The 20,703-nt window shown below is 42.1% G+C and overlaps 10 non-coding genes across 10 annotated transcripts; 6 read left to right on the plus strand and 4 right to left on the minus strand.

Annotated features, from left to right (window-relative positions):
* Positions 1-2,162: 2,162 nt before the first annotated feature.
* Positions 2,163-2,244, minus strand: trnas-gcu (transfer RNA serine (anticodon GCU)). The gene has a single exon. It is a non-coding gene; the product is annotated as a tRNA-Ser (tRNA).
* A 2,511-nt stretch (positions 2,245-4,755) lies between these two features.
* Positions 4,756-4,827, plus strand: trnae-uuc (transfer RNA glutamic acid (anticodon UUC)). The gene has a single exon. It is a non-coding gene; the product is annotated as a tRNA-Glu (tRNA).
* A 4,521-nt stretch (positions 4,828-9,348) lies between these two features.
* Positions 9,349-9,442, minus strand: trnai-uau (transfer RNA isoleucine (anticodon UAU)). Its single transcript has 2 exons — positions 9,405-9,442; positions 9,349-9,384 (listed from the first exon to the last, which is right to left on the minus strand). It is a non-coding gene; the product is annotated as a tRNA-Ile (tRNA).
* Positions 9,443-9,765: 323 nt separating this feature from the next.
* Positions 9,766-9,837, minus strand: trnaa-ugc (transfer RNA alanine (anticodon UGC)). Its single transcript has one exon. It is a non-coding gene; the product is annotated as a tRNA-Ala (tRNA).
* A 300-nt stretch (positions 9,838-10,137) lies between these two features.
* Positions 10,138-10,209, plus strand: trnap-ugg (transfer RNA proline (anticodon UGG)). Its single transcript has one exon. It is a non-coding gene; the product is annotated as a tRNA-Pro (tRNA).
* A 1,546-nt stretch (positions 10,210-11,755) lies between these two features.
* Positions 11,756-11,829, minus strand: trnat-ugu (transfer RNA threonine (anticodon UGU)). Its single transcript has one exon. It is a non-coding gene; the product is annotated as a tRNA-Thr (tRNA).
* A 3,019-nt stretch (positions 11,830-14,848) lies between these two features.
* On the plus strand, positions 14,849-14,920 carry trnag-ucc (transfer RNA glycine (anticodon UCC)). The gene has a single exon. It is a non-coding gene; the product is annotated as a tRNA-Gly (tRNA).
* A 2,725-nt stretch (positions 14,921-17,645) lies between these two features.
* trnal-uag (transfer RNA leucine (anticodon UAG)) lies at positions 17,646-17,727 on the plus strand. Its single transcript has one exon. It is a non-coding gene; the product is annotated as a tRNA-Leu (tRNA).
* A 1,421-nt stretch (positions 17,728-19,148) lies between these two features.
* Positions 19,149-19,221, plus strand: trnar-ccu (transfer RNA arginine (anticodon CCU)). The gene has a single exon. It is a non-coding gene; the product is annotated as a tRNA-Arg (tRNA).
* A 1,262-nt stretch (positions 19,222-20,483) lies between these two features.
* Positions 20,484-20,557, plus strand: trnat-ugu (transfer RNA threonine (anticodon UGU)). Its single transcript has one exon. It is a non-coding gene; the product is annotated as a tRNA-Thr (tRNA).
* The last annotated feature ends 146 nt before the right edge of the window (positions 20,558-20,703 follow it).

Consider the following 20,703-nt stretch of genomic DNA (forward strand, 5'->3'; position numbering starts at 1 on the left):
GAAGGCAGCTATGCTCACAGCTATGCTCACCACTATACCACCATTGCATGCAAAATGGTGAGCATCCACTCCGAATGGACGCGAAATGGTACCGTTTGTTTGCGCTGTAAAAATTCTTATTTGTGCTGCTACGGTTTTATCGATGTTAGACATTTTAATTTCTGGTGATGAAGTCACACAGCCCCCCATGTTCTCCGAATGGACCCAAAGTGCAGTTGTCACCAAATTTATCAAACAGTAATGTCAGATGTCAGTAATGTAAGATGTTCAATCTTAAATAATTACGTAGCCTATCGTAGCTCAAAGCTTTTGATCCAGTGAGACATTTATAAGCAGTTAGTTCCATTAGGCCACTGGGACAGATATTTAATATCTCCAAGAAGCGAGAATAGGTTAGGAAGGATACTAAATGTTGTAGTGTATGATCAATGCTCAGAAAACGATTGACTACATTTTAAATGCCATAAATGTCCTGCTGTCAATGGCTCGTTGGTCTAGGGGTTTGATTCTCGCTTCGGGTGCGAGAGGTCTGACTGGAACTTTTCCTGTTGCAGCCTGCTATTCCTGCTAGAATTATCCTAAATATCTGCCTTTAAGGACATCGTGAGCAAGCAGACAATTGGTCACCTGCCAAGATAAAAATATATATAATCACGCTGTGCACGTGCAAATGAAGATCATTATATGCATCATAATCATGGACCATTAAAGATGGTGACAGATAGAACATCATGTTATGTCAGCACCACAAAAGTAGTCTAGGGGTATGATTTCAGGTATTCTGCCTCCTCTTTCATCCAAACAGTTAAATATTGTTTAAAGTTTGTGAGGTTGGATGCTGCACGCTGACTGGTTGTGTGTCCAAGAGGCTTCAAAGACGTCTTTCTGTCTTTGTAACTTCGCGTTACATTAAAGATTTAAAGGTCCCTGTTTCAATCCTGTCCTGTTTGACTGCAGATTTGCATTTTCATTTGGACCCCAGGAAGAGGAGCTGCTGCCTCAGTGACAGCTGCTACTCCAAAGCCCACCCAGGGACCTCCTGTTTCGCTCACTTGTTGCTGTATCACCAACAAAGAGCTAAAGTCTTGTGGAGAATGTGGCCATTGACCCCACTACCTCTCACATGCTAAGCAAGCGCTCTACCATGTGAGCTAATTCCCCAGTCATCAGCACATGTTCTCTAAAAGAAAAAAGAAGTGGTACCGTGATGCATATACTGATCGTTATTTGCACGTGCACAGTGTGATTATATATATTTTTATTTTGGCAGGTGACCAATTGTCTGCTAGTTTGTTCTCACGACTTGGGTAGCTGTGAAAGTATCTCCAGGAGTAAAATGATTCAATCAATACCTCGCTTTAATTGACAATTTCTGTATTACATCAGAGGCCCTTTGTGGTGCATGTACTTATCTTTATTTGCATTTGTATCTGTATACACACTGAAATCCTCCACAAAATGAAGGACCCTCCACCTGGAGCAGAGGACCAGAGACCAACAACACAACAGTCTGTGATCTGACTTCATTCATTGTAACATTAGAAAAAAGCTGCAGATGATTATTTTAATTTCTGTGTTTATATTCAACAATGTATTTGAATTAAAGTTGATATCTTTCTATAATGATCCATGATTGACTGCTGGACTCTGTCATATCAGTAAATCCACTGTGTTTTAAAGAAGTTCAGAGTGTTTCAGAGTTTCTGACATGGATACAGACAGACAGATCCAGTGTCCCAGAGAGACTGGGACACTCCCTGTTCTCACCGCGGGGTGGTCACGTGGTTCATGTCAGCCTAGTGAGCTGACCGGAAGAGAACTACAACGGAGTCCTGTGGGAGTGTGGCCATTTTGTTTACTTCTATCATTCTGGTTAATAACATATTATAGAAATACACACGTGCTCTCCCCATCGGGGAATCGAACCCCGGTCTTCCGCGTGACTGATTTTAATCAAATTATGTACTAGACCGTAACTTCATTGTGAAGTTTTGATGTGAGTTAAAAAAAGAGGAAATGTTGCTACGCCATCCTTGGAAAATGGAAACAACCTGTATTTGTCCACTCTACACGTGTGAAGAAATGCAAATTTTGAGCCTCTGTGCCATCTAATCAGGCAGTCTTTGTGTATTGTGGACTCACTTTGAATGGCGAATATGTACCGACGAGGATGGGATTCAAACCCACGCGTGCAGAGCACAATGGATTAGCAGTCCATCGCCTTAACCACTCGGCCACCTCGTCCTTTTAATGTTTACCTGAACATTTTTTTTTGATGAACGTCTACCACTGATCTACATCCTCTTTGGACCTTTACCTAACCACAGAGGCTCTGAGCTACTGCAGCAGATGAAAAGAGAAACCATCTGATTTGAACCTGCACAGGGAAACCCCAATGGATTTCTAATCCATCACCTTAACCACAACAACCATGCACAGCAATGCTCCTGTGACTCAGCATTTTTGACCCTGAACCTTCTGATCTGGAGTCAGACGCGCTACCATTGCGCCACAGAGTCTGTCTGTGTGCTGGGTACTGATCTAAAGATAAACAAGGCTAATCAGTTAATCAGTAGCCTGCAGGGCGGGGAAGTTGTCAGCGTCTCCACACCACTTTTGTTGTCTGACCGCTGCTGCTCTCCAAATTGATGCACAATGCCACATCTTTACTTTGATTTGCAGAACCATGAGGAATCTTCCAAGTGTTTATTTGATTAAACAATGTTCCTCACAGTACCACCATAGCTGATCTGCAGAACTGTGGCATGTGTTCATGCAGAAGTGAAAGGTCATATCCAACCTCACAAACTCACTGTGGGAATATAGAACCATCCCATCACTATACACCAAGATACAAAGAAGCTGGACTTGAGAGTTTGTGAGGTTGGATGCTACACGCTGATTGTTTGTGTGTCCAGGACGTTTCAAGGACATCTTTCTGCCATTCTCTGCTCCAAACATTTCGATGCAACTTTCAGGGGTCAGAAACATGTGGCATTATCGCCCACGCCAGTCTCTTCAGAGGCGTGGGTTCGAATCCCACCACTCTGAGCTGACACTGTCCTATCAAAGCTAGCATTAACTTTTCTGTTTCCTCACCAGAGACTGGCAGCTGGACACACGTGTCAGGATGGCTCAGTGGTCTGAGGTAACAGACTCAAGAAAGACTCAGCAGAAAGTTTCAATTCCAACCACATCTCACATCACAAGTCTGTGCTTCAGTTCAGGAAATGTTGATGGCAAATTTGTGAATTTAGCTGATCTCAAGAAACAAATAAAATATTTTGTCAAAATTCCAAACAGGACAACCCCAAAGAGAAACAGTAATGCAGAAAGGAATCAATAGTGTTTCTGACTGGTGTGATCTGAGTTAGGATGACATGGAGGAAGATGATCCCACAGTGGTGGAGGTCCTTCATGCCCCCAGCACATCCACACTGGCGTCCAGCCCTCTGCCTTCTACTTCCTCTTCTGTAGCTGCAGTTGATACTCAGGCTGAAGATGAAGAAATGGTAAATATCATTGTGTCCATTTGAGAATGCAGGAATATAAACACGAGTCTAACTCTTGACTAGGCTTCTTCAAGTCCGTCTTGAATGATCTCGAAATTTGTTTGTTTGTATAATGAGCATATCCCTGCAGGGTTCCATGGTGTAATGGTTAGCACTCTGGACTCTGAATCCAGCGAAAATCTCGGTGGAACCTGAATCTTACCAGTGAAACACAAAAATTCCTGTTTGTCCACTTGACAGCTTCTATGCGATCTGATCAGGCAGTCATTGTGCTGCGTTCAGGTCGCAGTCTCCCCTGGAGGTGTGGGTTCATATCCCACTTCTGACAGAAGCTGCTTTTCTTTCCTCTGATGCCAAAAACCAGGGGCCTTTACATCTTCAGTCTAACGCTCTCCCATGTTAGCACAGCGGAATTAGCTCAATGGGCAGGCTGCTGGCTTAGTATGTATTAGTATCAATAAGTCTTGTCTTGTAAACAGGACATGTTGCATTCATTCCCCAGCAGTGCTTCACTCTCAGTGGAGTTCCTGCTCATCACTTCCTGTATTCCAGCTTTTGCTTGCAGTTTCTGGACAAGACAAAGTGGTTGTTGCTGTGTTGAGCAGATGGAAATGTGGTGACCGCTTTTCACAGGAGACAAACTTTGGGAAGATATTGGCAATATAACACTAAGAGCTCGTCCGCGATTTGAACCCAGGACCGCTCACACCTGAAGCGAGAATCATACCCCTAGACCAACGAGCCATTAGCTGCAATGACTTAAAGAGCGTTAGACTGAAGATCTAAAGGTCCCTGGTTCAATCCTGGGTTTCGGCATCAAAGGTAGTACCTGAGTGAGATTCAAACTCAGTTTTTTTTTTTTTACCTACATTTCCAATATTCTCCCTCCTCTTTCAACCACGCCATGAAATATTGTGAGGGTGGATGCGTCACGCTGACTGGTTGTGTGTCCAAAAGGCTGTCAAAGACGCCATTTTCTCGTGGAAGATCGCAGGATTTTTCAGATGATGTGGTCCTTTTGGCACCATCAGCCTGAGATCTACAGGGTTCATTGGATCGTCCACAAAAATGGCTGCATGAACATTAGAATGCTTGGACCACTTCGGCCCGGGTTCAATTCCCAGTCAGAGAAAATGGCTTTATTTCATTTAAAATACAGGTCACTATCAAAACGCCCTCATATGATGTTATCATCCACCTACACTACAATGTGTTAAATACAGCATGCTAGCATAGTTGCATCTCCCATATGGTCTAGCGGTCAGGATTCCTGGTTTTCACCCAGGTGGCCCAGGTTTGACTCCCGGTATGGGAAACTCCTTTACAATAATGGACCTACCACTAGCAGGCCCCATGTTGGGCAATAAATACTTTATTGGAAGCCCAACAATGAGTTGGAGAAATCTTCAGTTCACAGTTGAAACATTTATTAAGGTCACCGGTAAAGTAAGGCAGCGCTGGGCTTTAAGTGACAGAGCTCCCCCAGGATCTCTGCCAGAAAGAGCCCTGATATCTGGAAAAGTTTCACATTTATCTTCTTGAGCTGGGTCTGTCCCGAACAGAGGTTGGACTTTCACACAACCAAATGTAACTGTCAGTCAGATGTACAAAGATGTCATTTACAAGCAGTTTCTACGAACAGTTAGTGGAGGAATCAGTTGAATGAGGACAGATGTAACTTAAAGCACAACAAAGATCTTTCCCAGAAGGCCCTCAGACAAAGAAGCTGGGTAACAGCACAGACTGTCAGGAGTGGTATTTGAACCCTCAATTCCAGAGGAGACTGTCACCTGATCACAGCACCTTCTACAGCTGCTATCAAAAGGCTTGTTGGGGAAATCCATCCACGGTTTTAATGTAGGACTATTCATCTACCTGTGTCTACCTGAGCTTCATTCATAGTAATTGAGGGATCAGAGTGTTGGAGAGCAGAACTCTTTCCTGTGCTTCAGATACACTGTTTGGTTCTGAGCTGATCATTAATAATCAATCAATGAATGACCAATAATCTTCACAGCTGCTCTGAATGGTGACAGTGAGGCAGCCTTTGTGTTTACATCTGAATCACATGTGATTTTGGAAATTCTTCAAAGCAGCTTCAAAGGAAGACTTTCATTCTGTGAGTACTGTGACATCTTCCACAAAAAAAGAAATAATTTTTGCGCTGTAAGAAGATACCACCTTTCTTCAAATAGCTCAACCAGCTGAGGCTTGAACTCACAACCTCAGCATCATGTTGCAGGTTACTGTCATATAAGAACTGATTGTCCCACGCTTTTGCAAAGGCACATCACAGGAGCACATCCAGCAGTAGAAGGTTCAGGTTTGAACCAGTTCGAGGATCTACTTTCCTGTAGCTTACTTTCTATCCAGCAGGACTGACAGCTTCATGTGGGATTCTCACAGAGATGATTCAAACCTGATCACAGTGATCAGTATGGATATACAGTATGTTTGCTGTCAGTGGAGGAAACTCTCAGACAGGACTAATAGTCATGTTTGGGATGTTCCTGGATTTGAGTTGAATGAGTGTAAATTCTCTCTGATTGTAACACACGTTAACGTCATAGACCAACATGGATCGTTGGTCAGATTGTGAGACTGAAACGCTGCCTACGAGGCCTGGAACCCAGAGAAAGTAAAAGAGTGAGATGGAGGAGAGCTGTCAGAGTTTCAGTATAAACATACAACATACAGCCCTGACCACTGTTGTATCCAGGCAGTGCTGACTGACTGACAATGGGACATTAACATGGCCCAGTGACCACGTGGCCTAATGGACAAGGCGTCTGACTTCGGATCAGACGACTGAGGGTTCAAGTCCCTTCCTGGTTGGGCAGTTGTGTGTAGGTGAACAGACTAAACTGTGTCCATTTTACAGAAATCAGTGAGGTTTTTCCGATCTCCTCCACAGAAGGTGGATCTGATCAGGTCATGGCCAACACTGACCTCTGCTGCTTGATGCTGCCTTCATCCTGATGAATGTTGAAGCAATGAAATATGACAAGAACAGACAATAAACTGACAACAGGACATTAAAATGGGCCACACTCAGACCCCACATGGCCCAAAGGACAAGGTGTTTGACTTTGGATCAGAAGACTGAGCTAAAGATTTATGTTCACAGAGATCACAGAGAGTCTCTTGAACGGCTCTTTAATATGAATGATGGGAACCAAGTCACCGCCCCCCTCGCCATTTTTCTATTCGTGCCTCTGTGCCAGCAAATAAAATTTTGTAAGGTATGACAAAAGAAAGACACAAAAGGTGAACTGTGATGGCAGTAATCAAGGTGTGAACACAGTCTGGCAGCTCTTCAGGGAAATACACAGAACAGTCTGTCTTTTCTGGACATGTTTGGTGTTTCTAACACAACACAGCTGCTTGTTAACTTTCTACATAAATGCTTCTCTTTGGGGTTGTCCTGCTCAGAAATTCAGTAAAAAAAAAAAAGATGATTTGCTATTTTAAATAGATTTCTTGAGATCAGCTGCAACAACACAACCCTAATCTCTAATCACTGCAGTTAACAGTCCTCTCATCATATGCTAACGGTCCTCATGAATTTAAGAGGATCGTTGTCTGATCATTCTGTTCTTCAAACTGTTACCAAGACCACAGAAACTTCCTGCTGAAGGAGGACAACACATTTATTCAACAAACTGGAAAAAAGTTCAGAGTCACAATTAATTATCCAACGTGTTTGTTGACTTGATTCACTTGGATTCAGTAAATGCTGCTTGTTGGGGCAGCGTTAACTGACAAAGATAAAATAAATAAAGAAGTAAACAATCAATGTCTTCTAACTCAGATCACACCAGTCAGAGACACTATTGATTCCTTTCTGCATGAGCGTTTCTCTTTGGGGTTGTCCTGTTTGCAATTTGGACAAAATGTTTTATTTATTTATATTTATTTTTTAAAATCAGCCAAAGTCATTAATTTGTCATAAACATTTCCCGAACATGATTCATGATGATTCATGATTCACGCTGCTGTGTCCTGGTATGAAGCACAGTGGTTCTGTCAATGTGTCCTTTCTTTCTTCTTACCTTATGTTACCTTAACTGTTAAATTCAGTAATAGCTACTTTTTGTTTTTTTACTTTTTTATTTATTTCCACCGTTATCTACAGTCATGCTAATTCTCAACTGTACATATATTCTTACTGGCTTCTTTTGAAAATATATTCATACATTTTATTTTTTACTTCATCTTTTATCTTTGTTATTTTATAATTATATTTTGTACCACAGAGTTGTCTTTAAAGTTTGTTATACGTTGTGTATGATGGCAATAAAAACATTCTAATTCTAATTCTAATTCTTTGAGGTTGCTCTGGTGGAAATTTGACCCGTTTTTAATGATTTCTTGAGATCAGCTAAATCTATGAATTTGTCATCAACATTTCTGCAACTGAAGAACAGACTTGTTTTTTCAGAGCAGTAAGTGCTATTTGTTGGGGCAGAGTTTGTGATTTCAAATGTTTTTCATTCCGTCCAAGGATTAACCAGGACAGAGAGTTTATTTAACAATTTGGTGGAAAAAAGTTTTGGTTGGAATAAAAACAACAACAAAGATGGCCATTTTGAAAAGATTTGTTCAGATCAGCTGCAGCAACATTAATCACCAGAGTTAGCTGTCCTCTCATCATATGTTAACGGTCCTCATGAATTTAAGAGGATCGTTGTCTGTTCCTGATGGACTAAATGTGTTCTTCATTACAAACCATTACCAAGATCATTGAAACCGCCCAAACCAAGTAGACAGGGAGCTGTGGGAGTGGTTTCATTCAGGTATAAGATGGGCAAAAGGGAGTCCATTGGAACTGCAACACAACACAACATTCAACATTCATGATGAATGTTGATGAATGTTTCTATTCTCTTTGCTCTCTTTTTCCCCTTTCATTGTTAAATGGCAAAAACAACAATAAGTCTTGGAGCCATGTTTTCTTCAGATCTTCAGATCTAACTCAGATCACTCCACTCCAAAGACACTGATGAAGTCTTTGTGCATAAGTGCTTCTCTTTGGGGTTGTCCTGGTTGGAATTTGGACAAAAAAGATGAGGAATGTCATTCCTTCTTTTCTTCAATCACCAGGACAGCAGATAATATCAATGATATGGGGGTGAGGGTTGAGGAAGTAATTGAAAGTCACAAATGTTACCTTAACTTGAGCACTAACTTGACTGTTGAATTCAGTAAGTGCTACTTGTTGGGGCAGTGCTGACTGACAAAAACAACTTAGAATGCATCACTGATCATTTCAATTAGAAAGACTGATGACGTCCTTTTGTACAAGTGCTTCTCTTTGCAGTTGTCCTATGAGCAGAGTGGCGCAGCGGGAGCGTGCTGGGCCCATAACCATAACCCATAACCTCTGCTAATGGCTTTTTAGCAACAGCTAGCTGTTCACTATCCAAAGTTTGTTGGATTTGAAGATGACATCATTACAATCGTAAAAATGCCATACTGAAGCTGCACTAGCTGAAGAGGGAAGATCTTCAGTACAGTATTAACCTTGCTTGTTTTAACTCCCAGCAGTTTTCCTTAGCAGTGGAAATAAAGCAAATTTCAAATGTTGTTTTAGTGCCGAGTACCCAGTCTGCCTCCTTCGAACTATTCACTGCTTTTTTTCCAAAGCCCAGGGGAATTAGCTCAAATGGTAGAGCGCTCGCTTAGCATGTGAGAGGTTGTGGGGCTCATCTGCATAGCAGTGAAAATTTGTTTTGTTGTTGCTTCTGTCGGCAGAACTCTGGCATGACTACGTTTGTGTTTTGAGCTTCATTAACTTTTTGCAACAAGATACCAATCTTCCAAAAGCTCAATCAGCTGCTCCAGGTGAGGCTTGAACTCACAACCTCGGCATCACTTCACAAGTTACTGTCTTATAAGTACCGCACGCTAACCGATTGCGCCACTGGAGCCTGGGACTTGTCCCTCCTGACACGTTCTGTGAAACAAACAGTAACACCCGAAATGGCTCCGTTGGGAGAATGTTGGACTGAAAATCTAAAGGTCCCTGTAAACAGCCCTTTTTTATGTGGACATGCTCAGAGCCTGCTGAGGAAAGCCTGGGTCGACAAACCAAGTTGATAACCACCGTCGTGATACTCGATACTCTGGTTGGAGCTTTCGACTTTGTCGAGCCAGCTCACCCAAACAAAGCCCGGCTGTGTTGAACTTCCTTCGTCAGATGCTCCTCTGCTCTCATCGTAAAAATTGTCCAAGTTTTAGACAAGATAAGTTCTGGAGATGCCGGGGATTGAACCCGGGGCCTCATACATGCAAAGCATGCGCTCTCCCACTGAGCTACATCCCCTGCATGGGGTGGTAGCGTTAGCAGTTTTTTTATTTTTATAGGAAGAGGAGGAGACAGCGATCCAGAAGTCTAATAATGTGAAAATGAAAAGTGCTTTCCATAAACCTTTTGTGACTTCTAACTTCCCCTGCACAGTGTTGCAGTCTCATGTCTCAGTCCTCATGAAGTCTTCATCTAGCAGAGAGACAAACACTTCAGGTCCATTCAGAGAACATGGTGGGCTGGGTGACACCATCACCAGAAATTAAAATGTGTAATATCTACAAATGAACGGTAACAAAAAAAAAATCACTCACCAAGGGCTCGTTGGTCTAGGGGTATGGTTCTCTCTTTGGGTGCGAGAGGTCCTGGGTTCAAATCCCGGACGAGCCCTGCATGTGATGTGTCCAGTGATCTGCATCTCTGTTCAAGTATCTGAACATGGGGCACCAAGAATTATGGCAGGAACCTGTGACAAAGCTTTTGAAATTCCTTCCACCTGCCTCTAACAAAATGTTAATGAAATATACCAAATCAAACTGATCTACAAAATGTTAGTTGTAACCAATGAACCATGACACAACTGCACAATGCCAGCTGGAAACTAATCACTAAACTGTTACAAAGGAAATGATCTATCTGCAGTCTTTGCTCTGATCATTATAACTTTGTGTTATTGTTGTATCTGATAAGTTAAGCTGCACTTCTAATGACCACCAGGGGGCAGTTCCACTCAGACTGCATTGAAGTATATGGAGAGAACAACATCAAGTTCTGAGATGCTGCTTGTGGCCAGTATGGGGATTGTGTCATCCCTCAGTGTAGGATGACTACACTGAGGGGATACTTGAACTAGGTCCATATGTCAGGATGGCCGAGTGGTCTAAGGCGCCAGACTCAAGGTTAGCTCCTTCCTGCACTAAAGGGCATTCTGGTCTCTGAATGGAGACGTTGGTTCAAATCCCACTCCTGACAAAGTCTCTTGTAAAATATGTGAACCAAACTCTTCCAAAGATGATGGTGCAAAATCATCTCTAGTGTGAATACGGTGGAAGACTGAAGATCTTCCCTCTTCAGCTAGTGCAGCTTCAGTATGGCATTGCGACTATTGTAATGATGTCATCTTCAAATACTACAGACTTTGGATAGTGAACCTCCTACCTGGTACACCCCGCTGGTGCATAATAACTTATTTATGTCACGGGGTCAATCACCATCGTCCTGAATGTGCTGTGTGTAAATAATGAGGTTCATCAAAACAAAGTCAGAACCAGAGCTCAGGCTGTTGGTACACAAACAAAGAAAGGCATACTGCTGCTGAAAATCTCATGTAGTGTGTATAAACAGCGGAGGATGGTTTCGATCCATCGACCTCTGGGTTAGTGTTACGTTGCCAATATCAGTTCCTGACCATCATGACTCTTCCCAAAGTTTGTCTCCTATGAAAAGCGGTCAATCACCAAATTTCCATCTGCGCAACACAGCAACAACCACTTTGTTTTGTCCAGAAACTGCAAGCAAAAGCTGTAATACAGGAAGTGATGAGCAGGAACTCCACTGAGAGCGACTTTAAGCAGCTCAGCATCAGCACTGCAAGTTTCTCTGCAGTTTCATTTGGAGAGTTGGACCTGGTAGACCTCCAAATGTACCTGGGTCTGAAAAGAGACAACAAAACAAGCCTGAGATGCTGCAAATGTGATGCCTATGTTTGTACGGCCCACTCTGACCTGAGTGTCAAACGCCTCTCACGTGCATGAATTCACATACACACAAACACACACCGGCGCCACCCGACAGCACGGTGTTTCCAGCATTTTGATGTTGGTTCATGAAGTACTTCGAGGACATTTCACTTCTAAATCCCTTCTGATAGCCAGCAGGAGCTTCACTTGGACTTTGCTCACACTCCTTTTTTAAACAATACTTAACATTAACAATAAGGCACTGCTGGGATTTGAACCCAGGATCTCCTGTTTACAAGACAGGCGTTTTGACCAGCTAAGCCACAGCACCACTCTCATATCCGTAGCATGTGATGATGGAATTGTAATGTGCATGCTACAGTTGGGTTGGATGATAAAGGGGTGGAGTTTCTTTTTGTATTGTTTTAATGTCAGCTCTGTCTGGATACAACAGTGGTCAGGGCTGTATGATGTATGTTTATACTGAAACACTGACAGCTCTCCTCCATCTCACTCTTTTACTTTCTCTGGGTTCCAGCCCTCGTTGGTGCAGCAGGCAGCACATCAGTCTCATAATCTGAAGGGTTAGGGTTACCGCCAGTAAAGAGACTAATGTTCATTGTATGCTGAAGATACCTCATCCTAAGTATCCCACAAAGTCATGACTCCTGCCAAATCATGAAATTTTCTTCCTCCAAACACAGTACAAACTATAAAGATTTTGTCACCCCTCTTTCTCTTGTCAGCATGAATTTAGCCATCCACCCAGTGGTAGTGTGGCCAAGCGGTCCAAGGTGCTGGATTAAGGCTCCAGTCTCTTCGGAGGCGCCTCTTAGCAGAGGATGGTTTCCATCATCCACCTCTAGTTCTGACTGCTGTGGCGTTTTGTTTTGATGAACCTCATTATTTACACACAGCACATTCAGGACATTAATGTGACAGTTTATTTTCCTTTGTTATTTGTCACAGTGGACTTGGCTCATCATATTTTGCTGACTAACTGGTATTGGAGTTTTAAGCTCCTTATTTTGGCCTTCTCTTGTTGGTGTATCTCCAAAGAGTCTTGTGTAGAAAAAAACTGAAAGATCTGAATGTTTTTGAAAGCAGATGGGATGAGGATGGGATTCAAACCCACGCATGCAGAGCACAACGGATTAGCAGTCCATCGCCTTAACCTCTCTGCCACCTCCTCATGTTTGCTAGCAGCAGAAGATGTGGTCTGAACACAGTCTGGTCTTTAGCCTCAACTAACTGTTAGTACAAACTGTTTGGAAATGTTAGCACCTTGAAACTTCCGACATAGCTTTTTATCTCTCATTTCAGCATTAAGAAGCAATGCCTGCTATAAAAGGCATTCACGTGGAAGACCTAGAACCCGTGATGTGTTTCACTAAGAGCTCAGTCATCACACTCAACTGATGTTGTAAACAGGTTACATTCAGAGGAATAGAGGTAATTAGTAGAGATGGGATTCAAACTGACCCTTTGAAGAGACCGCAGAATGAATGCAGCACCTTGGACCGCTTGGCCAAACTACCACCTTCACAGCAGTAATGACACCCATGTCACATTATGAGAAACCTGGATGCTGTGACCAAAGATTTGGAGGAGAGTAAACAGTAAACATTGGAACTAAACACAGGAAGTAAGCTACAGGAAAGCAGATCCCTCGAGCTGGTTCAAACCTGAACCTTCTACTGCTGGATGTGCTCCTGTGATGTGTGTTAGCAGAAACACATCACAGGCTCCAGTGGCACAATCGGCCAGCGGCGATGTTTGACAGTAACCTGCAGAGTAATGCAGAGGTTGTGAGTTCAAGCCTCAGCTGGAGCAGCTGGTTGAGCTTTTGGAAGAAAGTTGGTGTCTTCTTACAGCGCAAAAATTCTTTCTTTTTTTATAGACATGAACATTCTTGTTTTATATACACGAACATTCTTTCTTTTTTTATGGACATCAACATTCTTGTTTTATATACACGAACATTCTTTCTTTCTCATGGACATAGACATTCTTTCCTTTTTTATGCACATGAACATTCTTCTTTTTTATACCCGAACATTCTGTCTTTTTTATACCCGAACATTCTGTCTTTTTTATGTACGCGAACATTCGTTCTTTTTATATACAAGAACATTCTTTTATATGTATGCGAACATTCTTTCTTTTTTTAATGTACCCGAACATTCTTTCTTTTTTTTATGGACGTCAACATTCTTGTTTTATATACACGAACATTCTTTCTTTCTCATGGACATGAACATTCTTTCCTTTTTTATGCACATGAACATTCTTCTTTTATATACCCGAACATTCTGTCTTTTTTTATGTACGCGAAGATTCTTTCTTTTTTATGGACATCAACATTCTTGTTTTATATACGCGAACATTCTTTCTTTTTTATGGACATTCTTTCCTTTTTTATGGACACGAACATTCTTTCTTTTTTATGGACATTCTTTCCTTTTTTATGGACACGAACATTCTTTCTTTTTTATGGACATCAACATTCTTCTTTTATATACACAAACTTTCTTTTTTTATATACGCAAGAATTCTTTCTTTCTCATGGACATTCTTTCCTTTTTTATGGATATGAACATTCTTTTTTTATATGCCTGAACATTCTACCTTCTTTATGTACGAACATTCTTTTTTTCCTCATCTCATCTGAAGGGGGGGAGTCAGAACTCAGCAGGTTCCTGCAGTGGACTGCTCAATGTTGTGTTCAGGCAACAAGAGCTAAGGAAGTGTTCTCTGACTTGAACAGGTTCCTTTGAATCTGCTCCAAGTGATTGGAAATGTCTTACTGAATGACAAATGTGGTTTGCCAGGTCATTAATGCCGCACATCTTTCTCCCCTCATGTATCGTTGGACATTCTCCACTTAAGATGTTCCATCTTAGGCCAACTTTCCTGGTCCGTGTCACAGGTCATCCTGCATTCAAACCCCACCAGTGCTTCACTCTCAGTGGAGTTCCTGCTCATCACTTAAACAAACTGAAAAAAACATCAATTCCTGTATTTAAAAACTTTACCTGCAGCATCTGGAGAAGAGAAACTGTATTTTAGTGGTGTTCTGTATTCACAGATGCATCTACTGGCACCGGATGTGCAATCAAAAGTCAGAGCTAAACTATTCTTTCCACTGACAGCGTTCTAATTCAGTATGTGAGCCTTTGATGGAAATTCAGTCCATAAAAATGGTTGTGCAGCCTGAGTTCAATTCCCAGTCAGTTCTTTACTGACCCCATGACATAAATATGTTATCATGCACCTGCAGAGTATTCCAGGTAGGACGTTCAATAAACTCTGAGCCATAAAAAAAGGGCTGTGATTTTGGCCATTTCCATGCAATGGTGGTTTAGTGGTGAGCATAGCTGCCTTCCAAGCAGTTGACCTAGGTTCGATTCCCGGCCATTGCAGTTTACCTGTGTGTGTCTACAATTTATGTTTTACGTTTGTTTTCCTTCCTGAGATCCCAAAATCCTGTAGATCTCAGGCTGATGGTGCCAAAGTCCTCCAGCTACAGACCTGTAACCCGTCCTCACCACAGCTGTACATCTGTTACACCCTGTAGTTGTCTCGGGGAAAGGGAAGCTTATTGTCATATAGTGATGGGATGGCTCCATACTCCAGAACATCCCTGGGAACCCGGTCATACACCTTCTCCAAATCAAATCTTCCATGTGTCGACTAAAGTTCCAGTGGATAAGACAAAGCACGTCCCTGGGTGGGCTCAAACCAGCATCCTTTCAGTGAACAGCCGAACACATTGATAATTGTGTCACAGAGACAGGTGAGGGACAAATTATGTGATAATTCTGTTTAAACTGCTCTAATTTGTTGCCAGATTGGGCTTCTTTTGATGAAATTGGGTTTCGCAAGATGGAAATTGGGCTGCTTTGGAATACATATGGGGCTTTTTGTTTAAATATTGTGAGCAATGTTACAGAACAAACTGTCCCCTGATGGTCAAAGCACATGGTCCGATTAAAGAAATATCTGATTGATATGTGATCCAGCCAATGATGTTAGTGATCAGAGACAGCTGGACATGGCAGGTTTCAATCTTGGTGAACTCCCTGTGAGGAACAGAAGGAACATCATCCTGTTGTTGATGAATAGTCCTGATTGGTGGTTTTTCTGTCATTTCTTGTGGTTGTCCTGCAGATTTGGTTCTCTGACTGAACTATAAATGTTGAAGTGTATGATCTATGCTCTGTGTGAGATCTTTGATGACCTGAAAGTTCTCCCCCTCAGAAAAAGTGTGTAGTTGGCGCTAATGGCTCGTTGTTCGAGGGGTATGATTCTCGCTAAGAGTGCAAGAGCTCCCAGGTTCAAATCCCTGACGAGCCCTTAGTGTTATGTTGGCAATATCATGACTCTTACCAAAGTTTATCTCCTGTACAAAGCAGTCAACCGAATTTCCATCTGCTCAACTCAGGTAAAAGTTCGGGGGGTTCGAACCCCACTCCTGACAACTTTTTGTGGATGAAAAATCTGCATAAAATGGGAATATGATTGCTTGACAATCAAGGGTTAGGACTGAAAACTCAGCTGTTACTGAATCATCTTTACAGGCTGACTGAGTACAGCTGAGTTAGATGTAGCAAACTTAAGTTTCACAGTTTAATGTGCAAAAAGAGAAAAGACAATTGTAGAGTTCTTACCTGAGCTCCGGTGAATATTTGCTTACTTACCAAACTTTGGTAAGTCCTGATGGTCAGGCATTGATATTGGCGACATAGCTAGCAGCTTCAAAGGAAGCTTGAGCTACCACTGAACTACATCCCCTGCATGCTGGATTTGATGGCTCTGATGAAATAAACTGTTTCTGCACAAGCTACATGAATGTGGCAGCTGCAGCACGTTGAATAGACATGGTTAGCAGAGTCCTCATTGGAAACTTAAGTTTGTTACATATAACTCAGCTATGTTAGACAGACAAGTACTTGCAGCTAATGGCTCGTTGGTCTAGAGGTATGATTCTCGCTTTGGGTGCAAGAGGTCCCATCATGACTCTTACCAAAGTTTGTCTCCTGTTAAAAAAGGGCAATCACCAAATTTTCATCTGCTCAACACAGCAACAAACACTCAACAACTGTTTCTCTAGTCCAGAGACTGCAAGCAAAAGCTGTATGGCAGAACCAAGATTGCCTTTTGAGCTTCGTTAACAGAGTGCACTCTATGGTGGAGGTCATGAGAAAAAATGGGAGGAGTCTTTGATCTCTCTGATGTCATTAGAACCTTTGTGACATTACAGAATCAGCATCTCCTTTGATGGTTACTGATGGAACAGGAAAAGGTCAGATCCTGATATAATCTTGTGAATCCACAAGTATGCCTTTCTTTGTTTGTGTACCAACAGCCTGAGCTCTGGTTGTGACTTTGTTTTGATGAACCTCATTATTTACACACAGCACATTCAGGACATTAATTTGACAGTTTATTATATGCTAAAGAAAATCGTTTGCCACAAAACAAGTCAAGAGCTCTCTGTTAGTAACTGTTAGTAGAAACTGTTTGTAAATGACATTTGGCCTCTCATCCAAGTGGTGTCATCAGACAGATTGGTGGTTCACCTGTCACAGTATCTTAGAAGGATGTCCTATCATGAGACATACGTTTTTACTGGAAAATGTCAGGAGTTTTTCAGCAGCACTGATTTACAGGAAAACATGGAGAATGTCATTTATCACTTTCTCCAGTAATGTGTACAGTTGTCACTGTGCTGCTCCTGACTCAGTGATGCTGTTGAATGCTTATAGGGCCGCAGTTCTTAAAGTGTAGGCTCCACCCCACTGGTGGGGAATGGAGACATGACAGGTGGGGCGTGACAAACTGGAGGAAATGTTCCTTTTCATTCTGATCTTTATTGAATCCTTTCTTTATGGACAACAAATATCTGACATTCTCAGAAAAAAATACCCACACACAAACAAATTAATCATTAACAGCCTGCATGGAGTCTAAATGAAAAGAACATCAGATGGAGAGCAGAAAAAAACTGTAACCTGGGTTCTTCATTGTTATTATTAATTTTAAATAGGAGATCAGAACAAAAATGGAACCTGAAACCAAAGTGAGAAAATAATGATTCACATCAGCATGAGCAATTAACAAACTTTCACACAAAGAGACTGCAGTGGTAGTGTGGCCGAGCGGTCCAAGGCGCTGGATTTAGGCTCCCGTCTCTTCAGAGGCGTGGGTTCAAATCCCACCACTGCTAAGCTTTAATCTATGTACAATCTTGAATTATTTATTTAAATCTAAAACTGTTCTGAATAAAGTGTTCCAGTGTGAGTAGCTCCTCAGGTTCCTGGTCCACGTGGGTACAGAATGCTCTACAAACACTCACAGACTTCAGAGCAGCTTTGCAGGAGGCTTCCTTGGTTCTCTTTCTGGTTGCATAATGGAGGTGCGTTCACTCGACTGTCTGCTTCAGGAATAGGCTCAGGTAAACCTGGATAATTTTGTTTTGTCTGTAAATTCAGTGTGTGTAAAGTCAGAAACTCAATGCTGCTTGGACACACAACCAATCAGCGTGCTAGCATCCAAAATGTGGTTTAGTTTGGTTTAAACTCACACTATCTCAAAGTAAATTTGTGCTGTACAAAGGAGAGGGAAGTCTTAGGGATGGATTTCTGAATTCAAGATTTCAAAATGGTCAGTGACAGGAAGGGTATCATCAGCATGGCAGAAAATGTGTTTACTAACGTTATATTAAAAACCAGAAAAAACACCCATTTAAAATCAATACGATACCAAATATGACCAGAATTATAAGATAACATTTATAGAACTGGTCTACAGACCAGGAGGAGGATGAAACCGTTCTATCTATTCAGCTACAGTCGGTCTGTTACAGTAGATACACACCCACAACAACACTCACACACATTGTTTAACACATTCTAAGAACAAGTCATGGACAGTGGTTGGCCTGTCCATGACCCTGGTAACTGGCCAGTTATATTCGGTTTACGCCAAGCTCGTGGGTTCAAGCCCCATACTGGCCACATGAAACCTCTCAAAATTTGATTTCTTCCTCTCTGTCTGTATGAAACCCCATAGACTTCAATACACTCTGACTTCATTTTCCAACCAGTGGAGCCCTGGTGGTTATTAGATAGACTGCAGGTGGAAGAGAGAGAAAGTGGATGTGGTGGTTAGAAATTACACAAAACTCCAGAGGACACTGTAAACTGAACATAATGAGCAGAGTGGCGCAGCGGAAGCGTGCTGGGCCCATAACCCAGAGGTCGATGGATCGAAACCATCCTCTGCTATTTATACACACTACATGAGATTTTCAGCAGCACTGATTAACAGTAAAACATCGAGAACTCTGTCTGTCATATCTATTGATCATTGTGACCTACAGCTGATGAAAACCCACAAGTACTTTTTTTCGACAACATCTGACTTTCGCAACAAGGAACTGCTGGGAGACATGAAGACTGTGCAGTTCATTGACTGGTCAGAGAGAGTGCTGTGTCCTTTTATATACTTGTGGATTCACAAGATTATATCAGGATCTGACCTTTTCCTGTTCCATCAGTAACCATCAAAGGAGATGCTGATTCTGTGATGTCACAAAGGTTCTAATGACATCAAAGAGATCAAAGACTCCTCCCATTTTTTTTTTGTGCCCCAGTGCCCTAATGGATAAGGCACTGGCCTCCTAAGCCAGGGATTGTGGGTTCGAGTCCCATCTGGGGTGGTTTACAGCAGAGTGGCCCAGCGGAAGCGTGCTGGGCCCATAACCCAGAGGTCGATGGATCGAAACCATCCTCTGCTAACAGCTTTTTAGCAATAGCTAGCTGTTCACTATCCCATGTTCGTTGTTTCCTGTAAATCAGTGCTGCTTGAAAAACTCCTGACATTTTCCAGCTGAAGTAATGTCTCATAATGTAAAGGAACATTCAGTGTGTGCTCATGTTTATCTTTCTGCATTTTCCCCCTTGATGCGTGGGTTCAAATCCCACCTCTGATGGAAGCTGCTTTTCCTTTCACCTCTACTGCTGTAATGTGTATTTTGGGGACAAATGTATTTTATATTTTGTGCTCTCCATGTAGTCCTTTCTATCCACAACATCTAACATTAGGAGCAAGGCACTGCTGGGATTTGAACCCAGGATCTCATTATTTACACACAGCGCATTCATGTGACAGTTTATTTTATGCTAAAGAAAATCCTTTGTTATTTGTCACAGTGGACTTGGCTCATCATATTTTGCTGACTAACTGGTATTGGAATTGCAAGCTCCTTATTTTGGCCTTCTCTTGTTGCCGTCTCTCCAAAGAGCTAAAGTCATGCATAGAAAATTAATCTTAATGACCTGACAACAACTCTGAAAGCAGATACAACACATCCAGATAACCTTTGAATTAAACTTCAACAGGTTTGATTGATATATGGACCTGAAGTCAGACGTTTAGGATTACTCTACCTAGAATAGCAGGCTGCAACATGGACAGCTGAACACAGAAGACGAGAGATGTGAACCCACACACAGGATACAGTAGATTAGCAGTCCATCACCTTAAACACTCTGCCACCTCAGCATGCAGCGACCTCGACTGTGTGTGAATAGACGGATAGTTAACTGCTCACATTAATGTATCTATCAGCAATGAAGGAGAGAGTCGTCGGCCACCTCGTCATGTTTGTTGTCAATTTGTTGTCTGAATGTTAGACTGAGCAGCGGTTCTGCTTTGAGTGGCCTTTTGTTTTGATGAACGTCCACCACTGATCTACATCCTCTTTGGGCCTTTACCTAACCACAGAGGTCGGTGAGCATCTATTTTGGGTGTTATTCTTAATCACTATCACACTGAATCAGATGTCAGAGGTTCCACTGAGATTTGAACTCAGATGACTGGATTCAAAGTCCACACTGCTAACCATAAGATCAAAGAACACAGATGGGAAATGACCCACTTCCATTACCAGATCCTCTGTATATACATGTACATCAGAGTGGTGCTGTGGCTTAGCTGGTCAAAGCGCCTGTCTTGTAAACAGGAGATCCTGGGTTCAAATCCCAGCAGTGCCTTGCGCGTAATGTTAGATGTTATAGATATAACAGACATTGACATGTAGAAATGTTGCTACGCCATCCTTGGAAAATGGAAACAACCTGTACTTGTCCACGCTACATGTGTGAAGAAATGCAAATTTTGAGCCTCTGTGCCATCTAAT

The sequence above is a fragment of the Echeneis naucrates genome, unplaced genomic scaffold (genome assembly GCF_900963305.1).
Source record: "Echeneis naucrates unplaced genomic scaffold, fEcheNa1.1, whole genome shotgun sequence".
In the NCBI taxonomy this organism is placed as follows: Eukaryota; Metazoa; Chordata; class Actinopteri; order Carangiformes; family Echeneidae; genus Echeneis; species Echeneis naucrates.